Source organism: Capricornis sumatraensis, chromosome 13, assembly GCF_032405125.1.
Source record: "Capricornis sumatraensis isolate serow.1 chromosome 13, serow.2, whole genome shotgun sequence".
NCBI classification, from domain to species: domain Eukaryota; kingdom Metazoa; phylum Chordata; class Mammalia; order Artiodactyla; family Bovidae; genus Capricornis; species Capricornis sumatraensis.
Window position 1 is genome coordinate 66,937,808 of NC_091081.1, and position 12,766 is coordinate 66,950,573.

A 12,766-nucleotide genomic window follows, 5' to 3' on the forward strand; every position below is an offset into this window, starting at 1 on the left:
CTATACCTTCAGCCTGCTTTAATGATCAGGAAACAGTCATGAACAAAGATTTCTTTTTCAGTACTATGGCCAGCCTTTGGCTGGTACAGTCCTAGAGAGAAATCTGGAGAAAACCGTGAATGATTAAAATCAGAGGAAGTCAAAGGAAACTTGATGGCATTGTGTTATCAGTTTGATTGCTAAAAGGAAGCACCAAGGCTTCCTCATTCATCAAAGAACCAGGACAGGTTTGTGTCACAGTGGAGTTGGTTAACACATGTAGAACATGGGCATGACATGATATATCATAAAAGTTCAAGTTCATCACCATCCTAGCAATGTCTTGACAATTACTTTCCCTAAGTTCCTCATTATTGCTATCTTTTATATTAATGCTCAAAATGAAAATATGAGGGAGAAAGAGAGATTGCCAGGCAGGGCCAAATGAAGTTTATAGGTTGCAACTTAAAACGTAAACTTGAAAGAATTTTTGGTTGTTGTTATTGTTTGTTTGGGGGTTTTGCTTGTTTAAATTTTTATTGAAGTATAGTTGCTTTACAATGCTGTATTATTTTCTGTGTACAGCAAAGTGAATCAGCTATATTTATATATATATCCCCTCTTTTTTGGCTTTCCTTCCCATTTAGGTCAGCATAGAGCACTGAGTAGAGATCCCTATGCTATACAGTTTTGTTTTATTTTTATTAATGATAAAAAACACTTATGTCCTGTATTTAAAATAGATAGCCAATGGGAATTTGCTGTATGGCTCAGGAAACTCAAACAGAGGCTTTGTATCAACCTAGAGGGGTGGGATGGGGCTGCAGATGGGAGGGAGATTCAAAAAGGAGGAGATATATACCTATACCTATAGCTGATTCATGTTGAGGTTTGACAGAAAACAACAAAATTCTGTAAAGCAATTATCCTTCAATTAAAAAAAAATAAATTAAAAAAAAAACACTTATGTTAATGCTTTTCAGCCAAACACCACCAAGAATAACACTGTAGCTGAACAAATGGATTTTTTGCTTGTTGCTCTGAGGATGAAGGCACATACAGGTTCCCATGAGCTGACTCAGTAAGAGGGTGTTAGAGAAGACTTATAATAGGATTTGAGCTTGTGTTAGATGATTGGGGCAGGATTTAAGGAAACAGGACTTGACTTTGAATTGGACTCTATCAGGTATTGAGGGGCACTCTATAACAGGCATTGTAATAAGCTAAACCCAGGCTGATACCCTAATAGTCACTGCCACGTGAGACACCCAAGAAGGGCTTATCAGAGTCCTTCTCAGAGTCTTAATATGTGATTTATCAGAAGAAATGTCTCCCGTTCTTCTCATGTTTTTAACCTGGGGTTGCCTGACATAACGTGTGCTAAGTCTTGGAGCAAGGAGAGTAACATGTCCTTTTGTGGACAGAAACAAATGGAGACAAGAGGTTCATAGTGAAATCGCTCTGTCGTGTCTGACTCTTTGCGACCCCATGGACTGTAGCCTGCCAGGCTCCTCCATCCATGGGATTTTCCAGACAAGAGTACCGGAGTGGGTTGCCACTGCCTTCTCCAGGGGATCACAGGGATTGAACCCTGGTCTCCTGCCTTGTAGGCAGACACTTTTACCGTCTGAACCCTGGTCTCCTGCCTTGTAGGCAGACACTTTTACCATCTGAGCCACCAGGGAAGACCAAGAGAGGTTCATAAAAAGCTCAAAAATATCCATAGGCTAGGACACAATGTTGCATAAAGTCTTAATCCACTCTTAGGTTTTCCAATCATAGGAGCCAATCAATTTTTTCTTAATCTAATTTTAATTCAATTTCTGTCATTTGTAGTCAAAAGCATCTAGACTAATAAGTAAATATCACTCACATAAGTAAAATTCTCCATTCAAGAATGGAAAATCTTTCTCTTAAAATTGGTATATAATCCATCAATTCCTTGTTTGTATACTCCCATTTATAGCATATCTTTGATCACTTCTCCCCAGTATACATTGTCACTGTGCTGATACAAAGACATCAATGACAACACAGATCATTGTCATGTGTATTATTGCAGCAAACCCCTGGCTCATCTCACAGTTTCTTCTCTTCTCCATAAAGCAGCCAAAATAATTTTTAATAGGTAAAAATAAGTATACGCTTTCTTAGTTAAAACCCTTTAAAACTTCCAATTTCCCCTCAAATAGATTCCAAAGTCTGGAGTTAGGACCATTGCCTAACTTCCAAATCTCATCTTATTTTTCCCTCCCCCTCACCCACTCTGCTTCAGCCACACTGCCCTCTTTCATGTCCATCAAATATATCATGCTTTTTTGTTTTTTTCCTGCCATCGAGATTTTATATGCACTATTTCCTTTGCCTGGAACACTCCTCTAATCATCACTGCCCACCAAACCCACTCTTAACCTCCTAGGTGTCAGTCCAATCTCTTTCAAATATGTGTAATAAAACAATATTGATAGTAAAATAATTTTGAAAGTAAGCTTACTAGGAGATGTCTTTCCATCCTTCCTCTCAGCTTAAACATCAGAGATCTTTCTCATGCCTACCCACAGATTGTTATTCTCTGTCTCAGCCCTCTATTTCTCTAACATCACCAGCATCAATCACATTCAGTTGAGTTCAGTTCAGTTCAGTTGCTCAGTCGTGTCTGACTCTTTGCAACCCCATGAATCGCAGCACGCCAGGCCTCCCTGTCCATCACCAACTCCCGGAGTTCACTCAGACTCACGTCCATCGAGTCAGTGATGCCATCCAGCCATCTTATCCTCTGTCATCCCCTTCTCCTCCTGCCCCCAGTCCCTCCCAGCATCAGAGTCTTTTCCAATGAGTCAACTCTTCGCATGAGGTGGCCAAAGTACTGGAGTTTCTATATTGATTTTTTATTTTCTTGGTTTTCTCTTGCCCATGTTTCTTGCCTAACTTTCAGGTTTCCATTTGTTAGGGGAATTCTGAATATTCTTCCCCAGTGTTTTACCTCTGTTTTAGTTAGCTACTGTCCATTCATGACAATTAAGATCCCTGTGTCCACATCTGCTTTGTTTACACTGCGTGTGCCTGTGCACTCAGTCATGTCTGACTTTGCAGCTGCATGAACTGTAGCCTCCCAGGCTCCTTTGTCCATAGAATTTCCCTGGCAGGAACACTGGAGTTCCTACTGCCATTTCCTACTCCAGGAGATCTTTCTGATGCAGGGATTGAACCCGCATCTCCCAGTGGTAGGCAGATTCCTTACCAGTGAGCTACTTGGGAAGCCACTTACACTGTATACCCAGGATCTAACAAGGGACCCATTATATACATAGTGCTTCTACATAGATATTTGTTTAAATAAAATTTTTTGCTGTTTCATGAAGGAAAAACAGGTCTAAGAATTGTTCCTATAATCCCCACGCAAAAAAATTTTGAAAAATAAACAAGTCAATACAGTTGAGCGCTAGCTCTTTGAACAAGTATAGGCAAGGGGCCCATTTTAAGAGCTTTTTCTCAGGCAGGCAGCAAGTGATTTTGAAACCCAGGAGACCAATGTTTCTCCACCTGATTGGGACTCCAGTCATCTGGAGATTCTGAGATTAAAATCAACATCATCAAATATAAGTAGACCACTGTGCAGAGTAATAATTGGTTTATGAGAGTTTCATTTAAATTGTACAGTCTATGCATGCCTTCTTTACTATTTTGGTCTGTTATCATAATAAAATGCAAAAGTATTATCATAATAAAATGCAAAAATATTGTCTTGGGAAACAATCTTGAGGCTGCCCCCAAAAATTGTTTCTTCTCCATAACAAAAGAAAAGTAAGGGTAAACTATTGACAAAATTATTCTGACACTGAAGTCGTATACTGCTATACTTTACCAAGAAGGCTGTTTTCATGGAGATTTTCAAGATGAGATACAACAGTTCTCTTACTAGTGGTTTTGATGTCAGCTTACAGCAGATAAAGCTTTGGCACCGATTAAGATTCCTTGATCTACAGTTGTTCAGAAGTTAATGCAATAAATCTGTAAGAAACTGCTATACTTGAAACCGCTTATCATATCTACAGTTTAAATGCCATTTGCCATGCAAAAATTAAAGATAGGAACAGGATCAGAACCTACATTGGACCAGTACAATACAGTACCTGGTTATCTTAATATGTTAGATTTCACATTTTCCTCAAGGTTATTTTCCCCCTACTACTATTTTACCAATGTAAAATACATCCTGGGCAACTTTATTTTCATTTTTTTACTAACTAGAGATTGGGGGCGGAAAGGCCAGCCATGTTTATCTACACCTATGTTTTCAATGAAAATATAGTAAGTCAATGAAACAGTCTCTCTCAATCAAGGAAACCTCTGACACCCAGCTGGAGGGGAAAAAAAAAGCTATAATTTTAGCCTTTCTCAATGCTGTTACTCCATTATACCTCAAGCCTTTTTAGGCAACTTGCATCCCAATGGATAAGTGAATCAAATTTGGTGTAGCAAGGAGGTAGTAAATCATACAAAGTATAGAATTTACAGCACTCAGGAATTCAGAATTTTCAATAAAAGAACTGTTGGGTTGGTCAAAAATTCATTCAAGTTTTTCCTTACCATATTATGGAAAATGAATGAAATTTTTGGCCAACCCAATAGCTTAGAAATGCAGACACAATAGCAATGACCCAAAGTCTCTGGCCGTTTTATTCTAATCAGTCAATTAAATCTAACCACAATCATTTTAATTGGAAAATATTTGACAAATATTTTGTGAAAGTTACACATCTTAGAAGACTAATTTATCTGCACTCAGATGAAGTGTTAGACGCTCAGTGGTGTCTGACTCCTTTGCAACTCTATGGACTCTAGCCTGCCAGGCTCCTCTGTCCATGGAATTCTCCAGGCAAGAATACTAGAGTGGGTTGCCATTCCCTTCTCCAGGGGATCTTCCCAACCCAGGGGTCAAACAGGTCTCCTGCATTGGCAGATGGATTCTTTACCATCTGAGCCACTAGGGAAACCCAATTTATCTGTTCTGCTCATAATATTAAGCATACCATCTAAGATAATATTATGCAGTGACTCTTTCCATTTTCTCACTTAGTAGAACTTTCAAATAGAACAGAATGCAGTCAGGTTTTAGTTATAAGTCCCTAAAAAGGGAAAGAAGTTTTCATACAGTAGTAATGGAAGTCAGTGGATTTCTTCTCAGCTATAGTGGATATGGTCCCACTACACAAAGTGGCTGCTTTAATGGCAAGAGTCCTCAAGGTATCCAAAAGTTTTTTCCTGAAGACAAACTATGATGAGCTCTCTTCTCACTTCAAGCTATCAGACGTTTAAGAATAAGGCAAGTCTATTTTTTTTACTGTCTTGCATACAGGGTCATCATTGCAAAAAAGACTCAGATGTGTATAGCGGACTTTTGGACTCAGAGGGAGAGGGAGAGGGTGGGATGATTTGGGACAATGGCATTGAAACATGTATATTATCATGTAAGAATCGAATCACCAGTCTATGTCCAATGCAGGATACAGCATGCTTGGGGCTGGTGCACGGGGATGACCCAGAGGGATGTTGTGGGGAGGGAGGTGGGAGGGGGGGTTCATGTTTGGGATTGCATGTACACCCGTGGTGGATTCATGTCAATGTATGGCAAAACCAATACAGTATCATAAAGTAAAATAAAGTAAAAATAAAAATTTTTAAAAACAAATAAATAAAATAACCCCCCCCCAAAAAAAAGAATAAAGCAAGTCTAAAGGTATGAGCATCTTACGTGGCTTGCAGAAAAATGGGTTCAATTATGCTTTATGCCCTTTGCATTTTCCCTGAAAGATATCATCTAAATGACATTTTGTCAGGTGCTCCAAGCTTTGCCTGGCATGAGGAAAGCCAAGGAAATGGCAATCCACTCCAGTATTCTTGACTGGAGAATTCCATGGACAGAGGAGCCTGGCGGGCTACAGTCTATGGGGTCGCAAAGAGTCGGACACAACTGAGCGACTTCACTTCACTTCACTCAGATAGTGCAGAAGATAGAGTCAAAGTATAACATTATGATGATCCCAACTGTTTTCCAATTCCTGTTTAAAAGAAGGGTTTCCATTTAGTTCGATAAGAAAGAGAACTACAGGATAATCCCTGGAGATATTCCCTGCCCAGCGCCATTTAATCCTTAACTTTTTACTTAGTGAGCACCAACATTAAACTGTATTCCAGGAACTGTTTCAAACCCTGAAGACATGGTACACATCAACACAAACAAGTGCCTGCTCTTATGGGACTTTTATTTAAGATACAGGAAAAAGACCATATAAGTGAGTAAGGAAAGAAACAAAATAGATGGATGCCACCATAGGAAAATAAATCAGGACAGGGCAGTGGGATGGAAGGATCTAGTAGAGGCCTCTATAGATTGTTTGATGACTGACACCCTTTCTGACAAGTCAGCATGTGAATATCTGTGTAAAGAGACTCCTAGTCACAATGCACAAGTTCAAAGGCATTGAAGTGGGAAGCTGTCTGTGTGCTAGAGGAACAAAACAGAGGGCCAGTGAGACTGACATTCAGTGAGCTAAGTGAGAAGTGATTGTGAAATGGTATTCAGGAGCCAGATTACATGATCTAAGCAAGTAGTTTTTATTTTATTCTAAGGGTATTGGGAAACAAACATGTGGCATGATGTAATTTAAGTTAATCATGATTTCTGTTTACAGTGTGGAGAATGGATTTAATTTGAACTAGAGTGAAAGCAGGGAGATTAGTTAAGCATTTACTGCATTAATCTAGGCAAGGGACGGGGGGTGGTTAGCTTAGAACATGTGGACACAGTCAAAATGGAGAGACAGTGAAAGACTTAAGATATATTTTGGAAGTATAGTCAATAGGGTTTGCTGATGGAGGGGAGGTGGAGAAGCAGAGAAAGAATTAAGTATGGCAAGGGTAGAAGGCATGACATTTGCCAAAATGTGGAAGTAAGTGGAAACCAAGTTTGGGAATGATGAGTTAGCTGCAGACACATAAACTTTCAGTTGACTTTGAATGATCCATGCAGACACTGTGATTTGCAGGTCTTGACCAGAGTCGCTGCCCTCTTCAAGGCCCATCCAGCACCCATGTCACTTGCTCTGGAGCATATCAGTCTCCGAGGTAAAACTTAAAAATGAGTCTTACCAAAATCCCTTCCCTTTTCTTCTCTTTTATTTTCTCAGCCTTTGTGGAACTCTTCCTTTTCTTACTCCCAAAGAAATAAACTGTTCAGACCAGGACTCTATAAGCTTTGGGACTTCAAATGATCCTATATTTGATGCTTAGCATGCCCATTCTATCAAAAGAATTTATTCCTATCTCTGCTCTCTTACTAATGATTGATGGTGAGTCCCCGTCAATCACAATCCCCTTACCACACCAATTGCTGAAAGCCCCTTCCAAATCAAGCCCTTACCTGCTACATCTCTAGTTTAGTGGGCCAATTCAACTGAAGTCTTAGGCTTCTCTTCAGAGTCTTCACTACAGAGTAATAAGCAATATCCCTTTGATTTGTTTCACAAGTTGTGGAGCATCCTATGAAATGATTTGACTGCAACATTCAAGGGAAGTTTTTAAAGTTTTTTGGAACCTTCATAAAAGAAGTGTATTAAAGGTAGCTAAATAATCCATATTGGCACAAGAGAATGCTCTCTGAAATACATAAAAGTGATCATAAAACATTTTGACTCTTCCTCTGATACCTAGGAAAATAAATTCCCATTAGTTGTACTTCTGATTTGTCTATTCTATGAATATTTTTAGCTAAAAAAAAAGTCAATACTGCCTTTCCATAAGAAAGGATATATAAGAAGCCAAATCTTTTGCTGTACTTGCTCTGTTACTGTCATCCACATCCTATATATAATAAACAGAGCCACAGAGGCATTCACTGAATATTTGCAGTGGTTATTATTATTGCTGAGAGCTCAAAAAAAATTCTCATTTGTTAGGTAAAGAAACTATTAAAGCATAAATTTTCTTTTATCATGATTAAAAGGTAGGCAGAAACATCAAGAAAATAGTGATTTCATATACATTGAGGTAACCAACTCAACTTAAAAAAAGCATAGCAAACATATACTAGTGAAATCATTTATTAGTTAACCTAGCCACTAAGATCTCCTATGAGACTTTAAGCTGTAACAACACTAAAATATTGCAATAAGATGAAAGATTGACATGATCATATATATAATTCACCTAAAAACCAAATAATAAGAAACAGTAGGTGACTGTATGGATGTTTCATTTTCCATCCAGATATTTGGCACTCTGTTGAAATACCATTGGTTTGTATGTTTCTAATGAGAAGAATGCTATCCAACCATAAAGTACATATACAGAGAGGAATGAAAAATACCCTTTAAAGATTAATCAAGTGCAGTAATTTTTGGTTCAAGATTCCAGACCCATCTTTCACTTTACTATGCATTACCTTATGAAAATTTGAGGTAAGACACTCATTTGTCACCACTTTTTCTGTCTTTCTATTAGAAGAGGTTGAGATACTGATGTGCATTAAATCTTATTATACAGTTCTGAAGAATATGTGCCAAGAAATACTTTCTCTAACAATAGTTTTAATCATTACAGAAGACAGTTAACCCAATAGAAAGCCATGAGGGTAATTCATATGCTTACCAAATATCATGATGCATCAACCAATTAATCTGTTAAAACAAAAGAGCCTTCTCAATCTTGTACTTTGAAGCAAAAACTCTCAGCAAGCATTCTGAGAGGACAAGACTTATCTCCTTTATTAGCATATACAGTTGAAATTAAATCCAAGTGTTTTTTAAGTCAAAGTATTTGTGTCTGAAATATCGACTTCACCTTTCATCTCTCTGTAACCCTTATAGGTTACAAGTTTCTGACACGTGATCTCCTCTGCTTTGTAAGCAACTATAAATTTTTATCTTTTTTGTGTGCTTTCTCTTAGATAACATCTCCCACAATTGAGCTTTATGAACTAATGCTATTACAAGAAAAAAATGGGGGGATGGGTGGGAAGGAGGCTCAAGAGGGAGAGGATATATATATATATATATATACATATACACTTATGGCTGATTCATGTTGTTGTACAGCAGAAATCAACCCAATATTGTAAAGCAATTATCCTCCAATAAAATTTTTTTAAATAAATGTATTCATGCACTAACTTATTTATTAAGCCAAAGAACAAAATATAATCACACATACTTTAAAAGATACAATAATTGCAATTAATGACTTCTGATTAGTCTCTCAGTGAAAATTCAATTACTAAAAAGAACAAGGATCAAAATAAATCCAAGATTATTTATTCAAGTGTGTCATAGATTCTGAGTTAGGAAAAAAACATGAGTTAAAGCTGATTCTAATTCAACCTGAATTAAATTTATTATTCCTTTAAAATAACAGTGAACAGTCATACTAATATGTCAAATGGAACTATTAATTCCCCAATTCTGCACATTCTCACAATCTGTATGTTGCCAAATCATAAACTGAAATTTAAAGAGGACTACCTCTTATCATGACTTCTAATTCTTTGAAGTTTCAAATAGTAGAAAGAATATCAACTAATAATAACAGTAAACATTATAAAATTAAATGTGTTTAAAATTCTAACACAAATATAGGTTTTTTACTTATACTATTGTTTTCTCTAATGAATACTTCAAGTTGGCATTCATCTACCCCCATCAGTATGAAAAACATAACACAGAAAAAAGCTCTCTTCTTTGAGCCAAAAGCTCAAAATTAGGAAAATAGTCCTATACACACCTTAGAAATCTAAAGAGCAGATTCTGATGGAAACAATCACACTAATACCCTAAGTAATTCTGGATTAGGATGGTATGTCATTAAATTGAAGGAGATACAATTTTGTAAACTTCAAAACCTTCATTGTTTTCTAACAAAAGAAAAATATTCTTTATACTCAAAGCTGAGAAAGAGAGAGCTGAAACTTGAGTGTAGTGAAATGGGCTTCTCTTCTGTGACTTTATAGCCAATTTGATATTTCAAAATAATGTAAAAAAGAAACTCCAGTACTTTGACCACCTCTTGCAAAGAGTTGACTCGTTGGAAAAGACTCTGATGCTGGGAGGGATTGGGGGCAGGAGGAGAAGGAGACAACAGAGGATGAGATGGCTGGATGGCATAACCAGCTCGATGGACGTGAGTTTGAGTGAACTCTGGGAGTTGGTGATGGACAGGGAGGCCTGGCATGCTGCGGTTCATGGGGTTGCAGTCAGACGTGACTGAGCAACTAAACTGAACTGAAAGAAGAAATAAAATGTTCTTCAAAAATATTTAGTTTTAACTGAAACTTATGCAATTACCTTAATGAAAAACTATATATACAGTGATATTTCGATTTTGAATGATTTAAGGAAGTATTATTAAAGAAAAGGATGTAGTTATTTGATAACTTCAAGAGAAAAGTCTCTACTTGACAATCAAAATGGTGTTTTAAGATTGCAGAACTCAATTCCAGAACTTAGTGATTTTTTGTCCTGAGATGTATAACTTTCCATTTATTAAGTAATATTTTATTAGTTAAAAAGAAGTAAATATGTACTCCAAATCTGAGGTCAATATATATAATGAAGAACTAAAAGTGTTAAGGGCTTCCCAGTTGTCAAAGTGGTAATGAATCTGCCTGCCAATGCAGGAGACGCAGGGAGTGTGGGTTCAATCCCTGGGTTGGGAAGATCCACTGGATGAAGGAATGGCATCCGGCTCCCGTATTCTTGCCTGGAAAATTCCATGAACAGCCTGACGGGCTACAGTCCATGAGGCTGCAAAGAGGTGGACAAAACTGAGTACACACACACAGGCAAAAAGCATTAAAAGTGTTCAAACACTTATCTATATTTTCTATGTCTTGATTTCATTCACTAATAACAAATTATCCTAAAGAAAATGTATTCTCCTGTCCTGTGCAGTGAAGTATGCCAAGTCATTTTCTTTAAACAATAATATGTTTCATTAATATGCTTCTTGGCAAACTGCCTGGAGAGGAGAAACAAGTTCTAATTTTTAAATACTCTAGACAGCTTATTATAGTTTATGCTAAAATATAAAATGAATGCAGGCAGATCAAGTACTCCTGAAATTCAGCATGCACTTTTATATGGTCCTTATTGATTCCAAGAGATTTATTTGACTGACCATGTAAGCAGAAACAATGCAGCTCTTAGTAACTTGCTATTTGGATAAATTTATCTTTTTAAAATAAGTTAGAAATCTACACTAAATTCAGTTCCCCATCAAATTTTATTAACTGTCTGCAAGATACCAAATAATTGTTTGACCAAACTCTTCTGCTTTGCCAGAGAGACGATTGAAAACCATAAACTCATGTGAATGAGTAAGACTAATGGAGACAACAAAGTCGTATTAAAATGACTTGTGGGTTTTTCACTCCTGCTTTGGGACCCTTATAAGACCATGTTTATTTTTCTTTTACACATGCACATAAATAAACATGTATAATGTTTTTTTTTAAAAATGGATCATAATGATGAGGACTCACATTTCTTGGTTTGAAAAATGCAGCGGAATACCAACACTTAAAACAAATGGATACATTTCTAAAATTCAGAAGAAAATTAGAAATTTTAAGCATAGACTTGTGTCTACCAACTAAAGTTTTGCAGCACATACAAACAACAATTCAACATTTTAGTGCTTGATTCTCAGATTTGATTATCTACAATGTCAAAAGACCTCAAATGATTGAAGGTTTTCCATTTCAAATTATTCTGTTAAGTACTACTAAATATTTTGTAAAATGCTTTTTAGGTTCCTAAGTGGGTTACATTTATATTATTCTTCTACTATGCAGAATAATAGATAATTATTATCTATTTCTTGGTCAGGGGAAGAATTCATCCCCAGAAATAAAATCTTGGTTAAATTTTGCTCTTCAGTTCAGTTCAGTTCAGTCGCTCAGTCGTGTCCGACTCTTTGCGATCCCATGAATCGCAGCACACCAGGCCTCCCTGTCCATCACCAACTCCCGGAGTTCACTCAGATTCATGTCCATTGAGTCAGTGATGCCATCCAGCCATCTCATCCTCTGTCGTCCCCTTCTCCTCCTGCCTCTAATCCCTCCCAGCATCAAAGTCTTTTCCAATGAGTCAACTCTTCGCATGAGGTGGCCAAAGTACTGGAGTTTCAGCTTTAGCATCAGTCCTTCCAAAGAAATCCCAGGGCTAATCTCCTTCAGAATGGACTGGTTGGATCTCCTTGCAGTCCAAGGGACTCTCAAGAGTCTTCTCCAACACCACAGTTCGAAAGCATCAATTCTTTGGCACTCAGCCTTCTTCACAGTCCAACTCTCACATCCATACATGACTACTGGAAAAACCATAGCCTTGACTAGATGGACCTTAGTTGGCAAAGTAATGTCTCTGCTTTTGAATATGCTATCTAGGTTGGTCATAACTTTTCTTCCCAGGAGTAAGCGTCTTTTAATTTCATGGCTGCAGTCACCATCTGCAGTGATTTTGGAGCCCCAAAAATAAAGTCTGACACTGTTTCCACTGTTTCCCCATCTATTTCCCATGAAGTGATGGGACTAGATGCCATGATCTTCGTTTTCTGAATGTTGAACTTTAAGCCAGCTTTTTCACTCTCCACTTTCACTTTCATCAAGAGGCTTTTTAGCTCCTCTTCACTTTCTGCCATAAGGGTGATGTCATCTGCATATCTGAGGTTATTGATATTTCTCCAGGCAATCTTGACTCCAGCTTGTAACAAATTATCCACCACAGATTAAGACATG